This window comes from Leptonychotes weddellii, chromosome 4, assembly GCF_054177405.1.
Source record: "Leptonychotes weddellii isolate Sample4059 chromosome 4, ASM5417740v2, whole genome shotgun sequence".
Classification (NCBI taxonomy): domain Eukaryota; kingdom Metazoa; phylum Chordata; class Mammalia; order Carnivora; family Phocidae; genus Leptonychotes; species Leptonychotes weddellii.
This window is the reverse complement of record NC_138372.1, coordinates 72045682-72060686: the sequence shown is the minus strand read 5'-3', so window position 1 is coordinate 72060686 and position 15005 is coordinate 72045682. Positions and strand designations below refer to the sequence as shown.

Genomic DNA, 15005 nt, shown 5'->3' with positions numbered 1-15005 from the left:
CTGTAATTCTCCTTTCTTTTAGGGCCCCTGTCTGGTTTTCGGATCAAGGTAATGCTGGCCTCATAGAAAGAGTTTGGAAGTTTTCCTTCCATTTCTATTGTTTGAAACAGGTTCAGAAGAATAGGCATTAATTCTTATTTAAATGTTTGGTAGAATTCCCCTAGAAGGCCATCCAGCCCTGGACTCTTGTTTGTTGGGAGATTTTTGATTACTGACTCAATTTCTTTGCTGGTTATGGGTCTGTTCAGGTTTTCTATTTCTTCCTGTTTCAGTTTTGGTGGTTTATATGTTTCTGGGAATGCATCCATTTCTTCCAGATTGCCTAAATTGTTGGCATATACTTGCTTTATAATATTCTCTTATAATTGTATTTCTTCAGTGTTGGTTGTGGTCTCTCCTCTTTCATTCATGATTTTATTTATTTGGGTTGTTTCTCTTTTCTTTTTGATAAGTCTGGCTAGGGGTTTATAGATCTTATTAATTCTTTCAAGGAACAAGCTCCTGGTTTCGTTGATCTGTTCTCTTCTTTTGATTTCTGTATCATTGCTATCTGCTCTAATCTCTATTTCTCTTCTCCTGCTGGATTTAGGCCTTATTTGCTGTTCTTTTTCCAGCTCCATTAGGTGTAAGGTTAGGTTATGTATTTGAGACTTTGCTTGTTTCTTGAGAAAGGCGTGTATTGCTATGTACTTCCCTCTCAAGACCACCTTTGCTGTATCCCAAAGGTTCTGAACTGTTGTGTTTTCATTTCATTTGTTTCCATGTATTTTTAAAAATTCTTCTTTAATTTTCTGATTGATCCATTCATTTTTTAGTAGGATGCTCTTTAATCTCCATGTATTTGTGTTCCTTCGAATTTTCTCTTGTGATTGAGTTCAAGTTTTAAAGCATTATGGTCTGAAAATATGCATGGTTAATCTCAGTCTTTTGGTACCGGTTGAGACCTGATTTGTGACCCAGTATGTGATCTATTCTGGAGAATGTTCTATGTGCACTCAAGAAGAATGTGTATTCTGTTGCTTTAGGATGGAATGTTCTGAATATATCTGTGAAGTCCATCTGGTCCTGTGTGTCATTCAAAGCCCTTGTTTCCTTGTTGATCTTCTGCTTAGATGTCCTGTCCATTGTTGTGAGTGGGGTGTTAAAGTCCCCTATTATTGTACTATTATCAATGAGTTCCTTTATGTTTGTTGTTAATTGTTTTATATATTTTGGTGCTCCCAAGTTAGGGGCATAAATATTTACAATTGTTAGATCTTCTTGTTGAATAGACATTTTAATTATGATATATTGTCCGTCTTCATTTCTTATTTCAGTCTTTGGTTTAAAATCTAGTTTGTCTGGGGGCACCTTGGTGGCTCAGTCTGTAAAACGTCTGCCTTCAGCTCAGGTCATGATCCCAGGGTCCTGGGATCGAGCCCCGCATCGGGCTCCCTGCTCAGCGGGAAGCCTGCTTCTCCCTCTCCCACTCCCTCTGCTTGTGTTTGCTCTCTTGCTGTCTCTCTCTGTCTCTCAAATAAATAAATAAAATCTTTAAAAAAAAAAAAATAAAATCTAGTTGGTCTGATAGAAGGATTGCTACTCCAGTTTTCTTTTGATGTCCATTAGCATGATAAATGGTTCTCCACCCCCTCACTTTCTATTTGGAGATGTCTTTGGGTCTAAAATGAATCTCTTGTGCTCACTTTGGTAGCACATATACTAAAATTGGAACAACACAGAGAAGATTAGCATGGCCCCTGTCAAGGATGACATGCAAATTTGTGAAGTGTTCCATATTTTTATTACAGCAAAAAAATAAATAAAATAAAATGAATCTCTTGCAGACAGCATATTGATGTTGCAGACAGCATATTGATGGGTCCTGTTTTTTTTTTATCCAATCTGATACCCAGTGTCTTTTGGTTGGAGCATTTAGTCCAGTTACATTCAGAGTAAGTATTGAAAGATAAGAATTTAGAGCCATTGTATTACCTGTCAAGTCACTGTTTCTGTAGATTGTCTCTGTTCCTGTCTGGTCTTTGATACTTTTGGGCTCTCTCTTTGCTCAAAGGATCCCCTTTAATATTTCTTGCAGGGCTGGTTTATTGTTCACAAATTCCTTTAGTTTTTGTTTGTCCTGGAAACTTTTTATCTCTCCTATTCTGAATGACAGCCTTGCTGGATAAAGTATTCTTGGCTGCATATTTTTCCCATTTAGCACATTGCATATATCATGCTAATCCTTTCTGGCTTGCCAGGTCTCTGTGAACAGGTCTGTTGCCAGCCTTATGTTTCTACCCCTATAGGTTAAGGACCGCTTGTACCAAGCTGCTTTCAGGATTTTCTCTTTATCTCTGAAATTTGCAAGCTTCACTATTATATGTTGAGGTGTTGACCTATTTTTATTGATTCTGAGGGGGGTTCTCTGTGCCTCCTGCACTTGAATGCCTGTTTCCTTCCCCAGATTAGGGAAGTTATCAGCTATAATTTATTCAAATAAACCTGCCCCTTTCTCTCTCTTCATCCTCTGGAACCCCTATTATTCAGATACTATTTTGCTTTATGGTATCACTGATTTCTAGAAGTCTCCCTACATGATCCAATAGTTGTTTTTCTCATCTTCCCTATTCTCCATTATTTTGTCTTCTATATTACTGACTCACTCTTCAGCCTCATTTATTTTAGCTGTTAGAACCTCCATTTTTTTTTTATGGCATCTCAGTGACAGCATTTTTAATTTCAGCCTGATTAGATTTTAGTTCTTTTATTTCTACAGTAAAGGATTCTCTAGTGTCTTCTATGCTTTTTTTTTAAAGCCCAGCTAGTATCTTTATACTTGTTTTGAATTCTAGTTCCAATGTCTTATCTCCATATTGGTTAAATCCCTGGCAGGGAGTACTTCCTCCTGTTCTTTCTTTTGGGGTGAGTTTCTCTGTCTTGTCATTATGTCCAGAAAAGAATAGAAGAAAGAAAGAGAAAGGACAAAAATAATAACAAGACAAGCCAGAAGAAAAAAGAAACAAAACAAAATAAAAATTCAAACAAGTAAAACAGAAGAAAATGATAAACTAGATCCTGTGTGTATTTTGGTCTGTTAAAAAAAACTAGATCCCAAAATAGGAAAGAAAGACGTATATATACACACACACAAATACAATAAAACACAATGAAAGGAAACCAAAAATAAAAAATATGTATAATGTATATATAAAAATAAAAATTAAAAGAGAATTAAAAAAGAATTGAGGGACACCTGGGTGGCTCAGTCAGTTGGGCATCTGCCTTTAGCTTGGGTCATGATCCCAGGGTCCTGGGATCAAGTCCTTCATCAGTCTCCTTGCTCAGCGGGGAGTCTGCTGCTCCCTTTCTCACTCCATCTGTGCTCTCTCTCCCTCTCTCAAATAAATAAATAAAATCTTTTAAAAAATAAGAAAATAGCTGAAAAAAAAATAAAACTGAAAGATTAAAGAATTAAAAAAAGAAAACCACAAATGCTATATACTGTTTTCCCCAAGAGCTGAAGGTGTGCAGCCCTCTATGATCAGAAACTTGGTCTGAGCAAGCTGTTCTTGCTGGTTCTGGGGGAGGGGCCTGTTGCTCTGATTCTCAGGTGCCTTTGCACTTGTGAAGATGTGCCGCCCTTGCCAGGGGGCTGGGCTCAGTGTAGCGGCTCCAGATTGCATTATGTGGCACTATTTTGTTCCCTGAAGGTTTTCAGCACTGAAGGGGGGATGAAAATGGCGGCGCCCTCCTCTCTAGCCCTGGAACTGAAAGTTCACATCCCCCACTCTTCAGTGAGTTCTCACAGAAAATCAATCACTTTTGTCTCCCTGGTTTCTGGCCGATCTCTGTGTTCACCCAGTCTGTGACCTATCCTTTTTTATCTCAGGCACATGACCCAGTTTCAAGTCTCCAAATTTTACCGACTCATGTGGCACAGGAAGAGGGAGAGGGAGAGGGAGAGGGGAAGGGAGAGGGGTCTCACCGCGCTCTTCCTTTTGCTGGACCTGTGCCTGGGGAGATGTTGCCTGACCATGCAGGGGTTCCCAGTTTATGGCAACACTGAGCAGGAAGCCAGCACCTAGACTTGCTGGTTTCAGCTGGCTTCCCTGCTCTGATGCTTGGGAACTCTGCCGCACTCAGGCACCCGCATCCTTTTTGTGACCCCAGGGATCCTGAGACCAGGCTGTCCCACCTGGGATTCTGCCCTGCTTCGCCACCTGAGCACCTTTAAGCCAGGGACTTCCCCCATCATAACAGACTTCTAAAAGTTCTGATTTTGTGCTCTGCTGTGTATTACTTTGCAGTAGCTTCCTTAAGCAGGCTCCCTCTCCATGCGGTATTCTCAGGTATATCGCCCTGGATTCATGTCTCCACACCTCCTGTCTTCCAAAAAGTGGTCACTTTTCTATTTGTAGAATTGCAGCATTTCTTAGATCTCCGATTGACTTTGCAGGTGTTCAGAATGATTTGATAACTAGCTGAATTCCAGGGACTGTACTAACTTAGGGTCCCCTACTCCTCTACCATCTTAACTCCTCCCCCTATTAGATCTTCTTGTTGAATAGTCCCCGTTGTTGTGAGATAGTGTCGTTCTTCATCTCTTGTTACATTCTTTGGTTTAAAATCGAGTTTGATATAAGCATGGCAACTCTGGCTTTCTTTTGATGTCCATTTACATGATAAATGTTTCTCCATCCCCTCACTTTCAATCTGCAGCTGTCTTTAGGTCTAAAATGAGTCTCTTGTAGGCAGTATCTAGATGGGCCTTTTTTTTTTTTTTTAAAGATTTTATTTATTTATTTGACAGAGAGAGACATAGCGAGAGCAGGAACACAAGCAGGGGGAGTGGGAGAGGGAGAAGCAGGCTTCCCGCTGAGCAGGGAGCCCGATGCGGGACTCGATCCCAGGACCCTGGGATCACGACCCGAGCCGAAGGCAGATGCCCAACGACTGAGCCACCCAGGCGCCCCTAGATGGGCCTTTTTTTTTAAATACATTCTGACACCTTATGTCATTTGATTGGAGCATTTAGTCCATTTACATTCAGAGTAATTATTGGTAGATATGAATTTAGTGCCATTTTATTACTTGTTTTGTCATTGTATCCCGAGATTTTCCCTGTTCTTTTCTTGTCTTTGTCAATTTTGGTCTTTCCTTTCCTCTCAAAGAGTCCCCTTTAATATTTCCTGCAGGGCTGGTTTAGTGGTCATGAACTTCAGTTTTTGTTTTTCTGGGAAACTCTTTGTCTCTCCTTCTATTCTGAATGAAAGTCTTGAGGGATAGAGTATTTTTGGCCACAGATTTTTTTCCATTCAGTACATTGACTATATCATGCCATTGCCTTCTGGCTTGCCAAAAGTTTCTGTGGAGAGATAGCAGTTGACCTGCTATTGTTGATTTTGATGGGAGTTCTCTGTGCCTCCTGGATTTGGATGTCTGTTCCTTCCCCCAATTAAGGAAGTTTTCAGCTATCATTTCCTCAAATAAACCTTCTGCCCCCTTTTCCTGCTCTTCTTCTGGAACTCCTATGAATACGAATGTTACTATGTTTGATGGTGTCACTGAGTTCCCTAAGTCTACTTTTGTGATCCAAATTGTTTGTTCTTTTTTTCAGCTTCATTATTTTCCATAATTCTATCTTCTAAGCATATTCCTGAAGCACATTCCTGTCCTTCTCCCATCCTTGTAGTCATTACATCCTTTTCTTTTTTTTTTTTTTTTGGTATTTTACTGGACTGATGTACATTTCACCATTTCTGAAAATGTAAAGTTAACATAGGACTAAGAATATAGAATAAGAAAGGGGGAGAAGCCATCCACAAATTTGAGTAAACCAGAAAGGTATGTAAAACATTAGGTTGGAATCGAGGGAAAAACCTGTTTGGAGGTGAAGGGAAGTCCTTGGTTTCTAACAAAAATCTCCTAAAGGCTCTAGTAATACAAGGGTCAGTTTATGGAAAAACTCCAAATTGCACAAAACCCCATTAGGCAGGAGAAATGGGCAGGATAGAAAGACGTGGGCTGTGGGGGCAGCTGGTCTGCAGTAGGGATGGCTGGGCTGGAGGCTGAGGCTCAGGCCCAGGCCCTGTAGGTAGGAACAGGCTGGAAGACCAGAGGCCTGTTCGTGCATTCACCCAAAGCTCAGCCTTTCCAGTTGATCTCTAGGATGCTGATGCTTTCCTCAGACAAGGGTCATTACATCCTTGTAGTCATCACATCCAGTTGGTTTTGAATTGTAGTTACTGCATTTTTCATTTTGGCCTGATTATTTATCCTTTTTAATCTCTGTAGTAAGGGTCTTGCATGCTTTTCTGCAGCCCAGTTAGTATCGTTATGGTCATTGTTTTAAATATTACTTATATCTGTTTCAATTAGATCCCTGGTTGTGACATTTTCTTTTTCTTTTGCATTCTTTCTTTTGGGATGAATTCCTCCATCTTGGCATTTTGTCTGGGTCTCTGTCTTCTTCTCTGTGTTAGGAAAGCCTGTTATGTTTCCCACTCCTGAGAGTAATGGCTTTATGAAGAAGAGATCATGCACAGTCCAGGGCCTGGCACTTCAGGAAGTGTCTCTGTGCATAAATGCTGTGTGCACTCTGCGGCTGTGTTTTGGCTGCTCTGTCCCTCAGGTCAGTGGTCTGCAGAGTTTCTTCCAGCCTGCGGTGGGGAGTGTTTGGACCTTGGCCAGAGTGTGGCAAGTTTTAACTAGGTGTGCTCTGATCTGCTTGTTAAATGAGACCTGATGGTATTTCCATTAGAGCTGAAGCTTTGTAGAATTCTGTGGTCAGTAGACATGGTGCGGGGGTTCGTGCTGGTCTTCTGGGGGGGCAGGGCCTGCTGCGCTGGTCCGCACACACACTTGCCCTAGAAAGGCAGCACCTGCAGGGCGCAGGGGCGCAGTCATGGGGTAAGCAGGTTAGGCAGCCAGTGTTGGTGCTCGGCTGCTTCCTCAAGTTGGTTTATGCCGAGGGGCAGGAGACGGAAAGGTGCCAGCCTGCTCTGTGAGGAGAGTGCATGTCTGCTGCTCTCAGGGAAGCAGGTTTTTTGTTTTTGTTTTTTTTAAGATTTTATTTATTTATTTGACAGAGCACACAGCAGAGGGAGCGGCAGGTAGAGGGAGAAGCAGACTCTCCAGGGAGCAGGGAGCCCGAGGCGGGGCTCGGTCCCAGGACCCTGAGATCATGACCTGAGGCGAAGGCAGACGCTCAACCATCTGAGCCACCCAGGCGCCCCTGAGGAGCGATTAATGTCCCCTCGTGCGTCACAGGCAGTTTTCAGGTCACGGATTTCACACGGCGTCTGGGTCGCCTGCCTGCCTCGCGCAGCACCGCACACCCTGGGCTCTACCTCAGCCAGGCCTGCTGACTTCTAAAATTCCAAACTTCGGGGACCTGGTGTGGTGGGGACTTTAGTCCTCTGGGAAAGGGTTTCAGCATGCTGGAACTGCTGCAGGTTTGACCCCGAAGGGCTGTCTCGCCAGAGCACAGGGGCCTGGGATTTGGAGCAAGCCAGCTAAATAGCCAGCCTCCTGGTTAGGGGCCCTCAGCAGGTGTGTCTATACCTATGACAACGAGCAGGGAAGGGAAATGGTGCCCGCTGTTTTTTTGGTCTCCAGAGAGGCAGTGCCATCTCTCACAGATGTGCTCCAAAACGTAGTTTCTCCCCGTGCCCCTTAGGTGACCCTCAGATTGTGCCGTCTGCCCTGAGGTTGTTTGCTGGCCTCCACTCCAGGAGGGGGACCGTGTCCTCCAGTCTCTATCCCAGCCAAGCCCAGGGACCTCTCAAACTCCTTCTTGAGCCCCCCTGGTTGCAAAACCCACAAAATTCAGCCCCTCTCATTTTCTCAGCCAGTGGCTTTGGGGAAGTGTTCTCCTTGAGCATTCATTCCCCTGTGCACTCCCCCCCCCTCTCTTGCCTTTGTCCATGACCAGGGCTCCCTCCCCTCTGCAGCACCCACAATCAGTTTCTCCCCCAAACACATCCCTTGAAGTGGCCTCTTCTCTCCCTCTAGTTGTGCGGTTCGTTCTATCAGTCCTCAGGTTGATTTCTTGAGTATTCAGAATGATTTGATAGTATTTGAGGGCTGGGGCAAGCCCGGGGCCCTCCTACTATGCCACTATCTTAGCTCTGGAACTCTTTCCCTTTTTAGTAGGTTGTTTATGAATAACTGTCACTCTGTAATGTACTCTTTCAGTTTTCTTAATGGTAACTTTGAGGTAAGTTTCAAATTTTGATCAAGTCCAGTTTATTAACTTTTTCTTTTATAATTAGTGCCATTTTGGATCCTAAGAAATCTCTACCTACTCCACGGTCATAAAGTTACTCTCTTATGTTTCTTCTAAAATCTTTATAGTTTTAGTTTTTACATTTTACATTAGTCACCCTGACTTAATTTTAAGATATATGAGGTAGAGAGTGAGGCTCCTCTTTTCCCTCCTTAGATTTCTTTTATCAGGATGAGGATATTTCCCGTATCCCTTAATTTGTTAAGTCTTTATCATATATGGGTTTTGCATTTTGTTAAAAGCCTTTCTGCATCTTTTGATACAATTGTGGTTTTTACCTCCTTTATTTCTCTTATTCTGTGACTTTTTTTTTTTTTTTTTTAATATCAAGCCAAGCCAGACTTATGGGCATAAGAGTCATTGGTAATTATGTAACCTTTTTATATCTCTGGATTTTGCTTGCTAATATTTTGTTGAGAATTTCTGTGTCTGTGTCAGAGGTTGACAAACTTTTTCTGTTGAAAGTCTAAAGAGTAAATATTTTAGACTTTGTGGCCATATAATCTTTGTGACAACTATTCAGTTCTGCTGCTATAATGCAAAAGCAGTCATAGACAATATAGAATCAAACTTTATTTTTTTAAAGATTTTATTTTATTTGAGAGAAAGAGAGAGAATGCAATTGGGGTGAGGGATAGAGGGAGAGAGAGAATCTCAAGCAGACTCCACACCAAGTACAGAGCCCCATGGGGGGCTTGGTCTCATGACCTTGAGATCATGACCTGAACTGAAATCAAGAGTCCGTGGCTTAACCTACTGAGCAACGCAGGCACCCTTCAAACTTTATTTTCAAAAACAGGGACAGGAGTGCCACATTTGGCTTGACGTTTTCTGACCTACAGTGGATGTTCACAAGAATATCTTCTTTTCATGTACTATACTTGTTAAACTTTGGTATCATTGTTACAGTGGCCTCATAAAGTAATCTGGGAATTTTCCCCTCCACCATTCTCAGAGTTTCAGGTGTTCTTTTTTTTTTTTTTTTGTTTAATTTGACAGAGAGAGACACAGCGAGAGAGGGAACACAAGCAGGGGGAGTGGGAGAGGGAGAAGCAGGCTTCCCATTGAGCAGGGAACCCGATGCGGGGCTCGATCCCAGGACCCTGGGATCATGACCTGAGCCGAAGGCAGACGCTTAACGACTGAGCCACCCAGGTGCCCTCAGGTGTTCTTAATATTCCCCAATTATATTTAAAAATGTCTGTAGGATTTCTTGTCATAGCCAGCCCCTCTTTCATTCTAAATATTGGTTATTTGTATTCTCTCTCTTGGTCAACCTTCCTAGATCAGATAATTTGATTAATATTTTTAATGAACCAACTTTTAACTGTATTAATTTTCTCTATTGTTTTCTGTATCACTGATTTTTGTTCATTTTTCCCCCTTTCTATTTACTTTAGGTTTATTTTGTTCTTTTTCTCTTCTAGCTTTTTTTTTTTTTTTAAAGATTTTATTTGACAGAGACACCAGCTAGAGAGGGAACACAAGCAGGGGGAGTGGGAGAGGCAGAAGCAGACTTCCTGCAGAGCAGAGAGCCTGATGCGGGGCTTGATCCCAGGACCCTGGGATCATGACCTGAGCCAAAGGCAGACGCTTAACGACTGAGCCACCCAGGCGCCCCTTCCCTTCTAGCTTCTTAAGGTGGAAATTTAGACCACTGATTTTAAACCTTTTTTCTTTATAGATTATTTATAAATTAATTACAAAGGTCATAAATTTCCCTCTACTGCTTTAGCTGTATCTCACACATTTTTACTTTTGTGTCTTTATTACCAATTAAAGATAATATCTAAATTCCCTTTTAAAACATTCTTTGACCCAAAGGTTATGTGCACAATTAATTTCCAAATATTTTTCTAGGTTTTCTAGATATGTTGTTATTGAAATTTACGGATACTGTGGTCAGAGATCACACTCTGTAGAATTTCAGTCTTTGGAAGTTTATTGAGACCTAAACTGTGGCCCAGCATATGAGCTATCAATATTCCATGTACACTTGAAAGGAATGTGTATTTTGCAGTTGCTAGGAGTGGCGGTCTATATTTTTTAAAAAGATTTATTTTATGTTAGAGAGAGAGCAGAGGGGCGGGCAGAGGGAGAACAACAGACTCCCCCCTGACCATGGAGCCAGATGCTCAACCAACTGAGCCACCCAGGTGCCCCAGGAGTGGTATTCTTTAAATGTCAATTAAGTCAAATCAGTTGATGGTTATGTCCATATCTATATCCTTATTCTTTTTTTTGTCTCTTATTCTTTAAACTGCTAGGAAATGGAGGTTAAACTCCCACTATGATTGTGGATTTTTCTATTTCTCTCCTTAGTTTTTACTTTGTATGTTCTGAAGTCTGTTATTTGGTGTATACACATTTAGGAGTATGTCTTTCTACTGAAAAGTCCATTTTACCATCATGAAACATCATTCTTTATCTTTACTAATACTTGTTTTTGAAGTCTGCTTTGTCAGAAATTGCTTGCTGTTTGCCTGGTGCATCTTTTTCTATCCTTTTATTTCCAACCAGTATTGTCTTCATATGTAAAGTGTGTCTCACTGTTTCTGGTCAGAAATCAGCCTTCTTTTGATTCATTGTTCCCTATGTGAGACTTCTTTCTCTGTTGCTTTTATGATTTTCTATCTTTAGTTTTCACTACTATATGCCTAAGTATGATGCTCTTTGTATTTATCTTGCTTAGGGTTTGTTGAACTTAGAGGATCTGTAGATTATTTTTTTTTTCTCACACCAAATTTGGTATATTTTCAGTCATAATTTAAAAAAATTTTTTTTTCCTGTCCCATTTTCTTGACTCACATGGTCTTGGTTGCTCTGTTCATATTTATCCAACCATTTTTCTCTGTCCTTCAGCGTTGACATTTTCTATTAATTAGTTTTCAGGTTAACTGACTTTTATTTCCATTATGCAGTTAAGGCCACACTGGGAATTCTTTATTTTAGATATAGTAACTTTTGGTTCTAGAATTTCCATTTGGTTCATTTATATTTTCTGTTTGTCTGCTGAGATTCCTCCCCCTCTGTTCATTCATTGTGTACATCTTTTTTCTTTAAACCTTCAAAAGTATTTACAGTAGTTGCTTTACAGATCTTGTATGCTAATTTCAACATCTGGGTTATCTTGAGTTGGTTTCTACTGACTAATTTTTCTCTAGGTATGGGTCATGGTTTTTCTATTTCGTTTTTTAAGATTTTACTTACTGAGAGGGAAAGAGGGAGAGTGTGAGAGAGAGCAGGGGGAGAGGCAGAGGGAGAAGCAGACTCCCCACTGAGCAGGGAGCCCAAAGCGGGGCTCGATCCCGGGACTCCAGGATTATGACCTGAGCCGAAGGCAGACGCTTAACAGACTGAGCCACCCAGGTGCCCCAATTTTTCTATTTCTTAGGTCTAGTAATTTTTATTATATGCTGGACATTGTGATGTATACCTAAAAATTATTCTGGATTTCTGAATTATTTTGCTTTCGTTTAAAGAACATCAAGTTAAATTATTGGCAGATGCTGTTGATCCTCTCAGGCTTGGTTTCATCCTTTGGTAGGGCGTGTCTATTTTGGTTTTGCCTTAGTTCTATGGTATATGTTTATTCTAGGGCTTGGTCCTTATACTCAATGTGTGACCTTATGTGCCCAAGTTGTTCAACAGGTATCCTCCTCTGTGGGTAGGCTGAAACTCCAACAGTATGTACACGTATGCAATTTCTGCTCTCTCCTTTCCACTCAGCCTCGTAGCAGCCGCTATTAGTTCTGCAGATTTTCATCCTGTACATGTAAAGCCACCCTTTGCAGGGCCTTGAGGCAAACTCTGCGTCTTCTGTGCCTACCCTCTGTACAAAGCTTCCTCAGCTCTGGTATTCTGCTCCACAAATTCCAGCCATCATAGCAACTCCCCACTCCATTATCTGCCTCAGCTCAGCACAAACACCACTTACTCAGGCTTCTTTCCCTGTACCAGAGTTGTAACTGGGGAAGTCCGTGCCCAGTCTGAGAGCCCGGGCAAAGAGTAGGGTTAACTTGAATGTTTCCCTTCTTTTAAGGAGGATAGCCTTGTGCCGCCTATTGCTCAATGCCTAAAAAGAACTGCCTTGCATGTTTTGTTCAGTTTTATAATTGTGTAGCACCTGAGGGCAAGACTAATACCAATAATTCTATTATGGCTGGATGTAGAAGGTTCCTACTCAAAGTCCATATTCTTCACCACATTAGTAAATTATCTCTATGATGGAATTCCACATTATAGACAAAAATGTTAAATGGGAATTTTTTTTTTAAGATTTACCTATTTGAGAGAGAGAGAGAGGGCATAAGTGGGGGAGCGGAGGGGCAGAGGGAGAGTCAGAGAATCTCAAGCAGACTCCCCGCTGAGCATGAATCCTGACTTGGGGCCCAATCCCATGACCCTGAGATCATGACCTGAGCCGAAATCAAGAGTTGGATGCCCAACCGAGTCACCCAGGTGCCCTGGAAATACGTTCTTAATAATGTGGAAAAATATCAAGAGGGATAGAGAATGAGAGAGATGAAAGGATAAGAGATTGTTGTCAGAGAGTGCGGATGCTGGAATGTAAGATTTCATAGATGAAACACATGATAACAAGATCTTACAGGCACAGATGGCTTAAACAGAACAGTGTAATCTCTATGTTTTGCATAAAGAGAAAACAGTGATCTGTTAGCCACCAGATTATGGCCTTTGATGGCAAGAACTGGGTGAATGATGATGGAAAATAAGCAACCATCTAAACAAAAGGAAAACAGGAAAGCAGGACAGGTAAAATTTGAGAGAATACCAGTGTTCAGTTTTGGATAAATTTTTTCTTAAAAAAAAAAAAAATCTACAGGATATCCAAGGAACTGTCTGGGTAGGCAACTGAAAATACAGATCTGTTGCAAGGAAAATATGGTATAGATCTGAAAGTTACTACCATAGAGATTATTATTGAAGCAACAGGACTGGATGAGATGATGTAAGAGGAACATATATCTTTAGAAGAGGGGTCTAAGGTAAAAACCTAGGGAATCCCAATATTTTATAGTAGGCAGGTAAGACTACTAAGAATGGATGTTCAAAGGGGCGCCTGGGTGGCTCAGTTGTTAAGCATCTGCCTTCGGCTCAGGTCATGATCCCAGGATCCTGGGATCGAGCCCCGCATCGGGCTCTCTGCTCTGCGGGAAGCCAACTTCTCCCTCTCCAGCTCCCCCTGCTTGTGTTCCCTCTCTCGCTGTGTCTCTCCCTGTCAAATAAATAAATAAAATCTTAAAAAAAAAAAAAAAAGAATGGATGTTCAAAGAAGTAAAAGGCGATATAAAGAGGCAATGGGCTTTAGTAGTTGAGATCATGGACTTTGGAGTCAGTTCAAATCCCAGCTGTTAAACTTATAAAACTACATGACCATGAGAAAAATTACTTAACCTTTTTGTGCCTGTTTTCTCTTCTGTAAAACACAGTGAAAAATACTAGCACTTGCCTAATGAGAGACTATCACAATAGCTCTGGAGGCTCATTCAGCCCCAATCTCCTGTCCTTTCAAACGTTCAGTAGCAAAGAAGACAGCTGGATCAACAAATTTGAGTTAGCTCAACAGAGGAACAGGAAGGTTCCCCCTCTCTAACAAGGCCACTTCATCTACAAAGAAGTTTCCATTAGTACATAGCTACACAGATATTCCCTACCCCACCTCAATAATAAATATATAGAATATTATGGAGGCAGGGGTTCTTTCCACTGGAACTTTGAACACAGTGCATGCAGACTATGCCAAAGCTATAGGATAAGAGTTTGAGAGATTGTGTGTACTCTCCTACTACCGTCTCTGTAAACTTTTCCTCAGTAAACTATTTTACATCTATATCATATAGTACTATGGTACTGTGTTGCATGACCTCCTTGAAAGATATTTCCTCATAGTTGTTCCTCTATTTGTTCCTCATTACAAATATAATACTACTAGTAAAGAGTTTACAAACCTGCCTGGCACAGAGTAAGCGTTATGTAAAGGTTAGTTATTTGTTTTTAAAAGGAGAATCAGGAAAGACTAGCAGTGTTCTAGAGTCAAATCAAGAGATAACAAAGGAGAGCTGGTCAACAATGTCAAATGCTACTAAAAACTCAAAGAATGAAAATAGGACACTGGGTGTGGCAACAGAGTGGTAGAAATCAGATTGTATTAGGTTAAGGATTGGGTTGGAAGTAGAGTAAAACAGGGAATATAGAATGGTTTTTCTAAGAAATTTGGTGGCAAAAAAAAAAAGACAAAGTACAAAGGTTAGTGCTTTTTTGCTTGCAAGTGACAGGAATCCAATTTGAAGGAGCTTTATAAAAGGGCTTACTATAAGAATATTGTGATGTCTCAGAAGGCAAGGTCAGTAATGTGGCAGAGTCTCAAAAGCATGTGGAACCAGGATCTTCAGCTATTCTTCTTCTTGTTCTTCTGTGTAGGTTTGTTTCATTTTCTCTCCTCCTTTCTCCAGACTAGTTGCATTGCTGCTTTGGCCAACATGGCAGGAAAGAGCTATCAAGAGCTCTGGCGTCCTGCATTTTACAGTCCAAGCATGCAAAAAGATAGTGGGGTTTGTTTGCAGTTTGAGTTTCAAAATTCCTAAGAAAAGACTCTGGCCCTTAAACTAAGTGTCTAACCCTGGATGAATCAGCAGTAGCCAGGGATGATAGAGGTGAATGGATTGGAGCATAACATGACTATTCCTATTGCAAATATATATGAAATGCAATA

At 41.2% G+C, this 15005-nt stretch overlaps 1 non-coding gene across 1 annotated transcript; it reads left to right on the top strand.

The window, feature by feature from the left end:
* The first annotated feature begins 1677 nt into the window (after positions 1 to 1677).
* Positions 1678 to 1783, top strand: LOC145721329 (U6 spliceosomal RNA). The gene has a single exon (XR_014145013.1). It is a non-coding gene; the product is annotated as a U6 spliceosomal RNA (small nuclear RNA).
* Positions 1784 to 15005: the final 13222 nt, after the last annotated feature.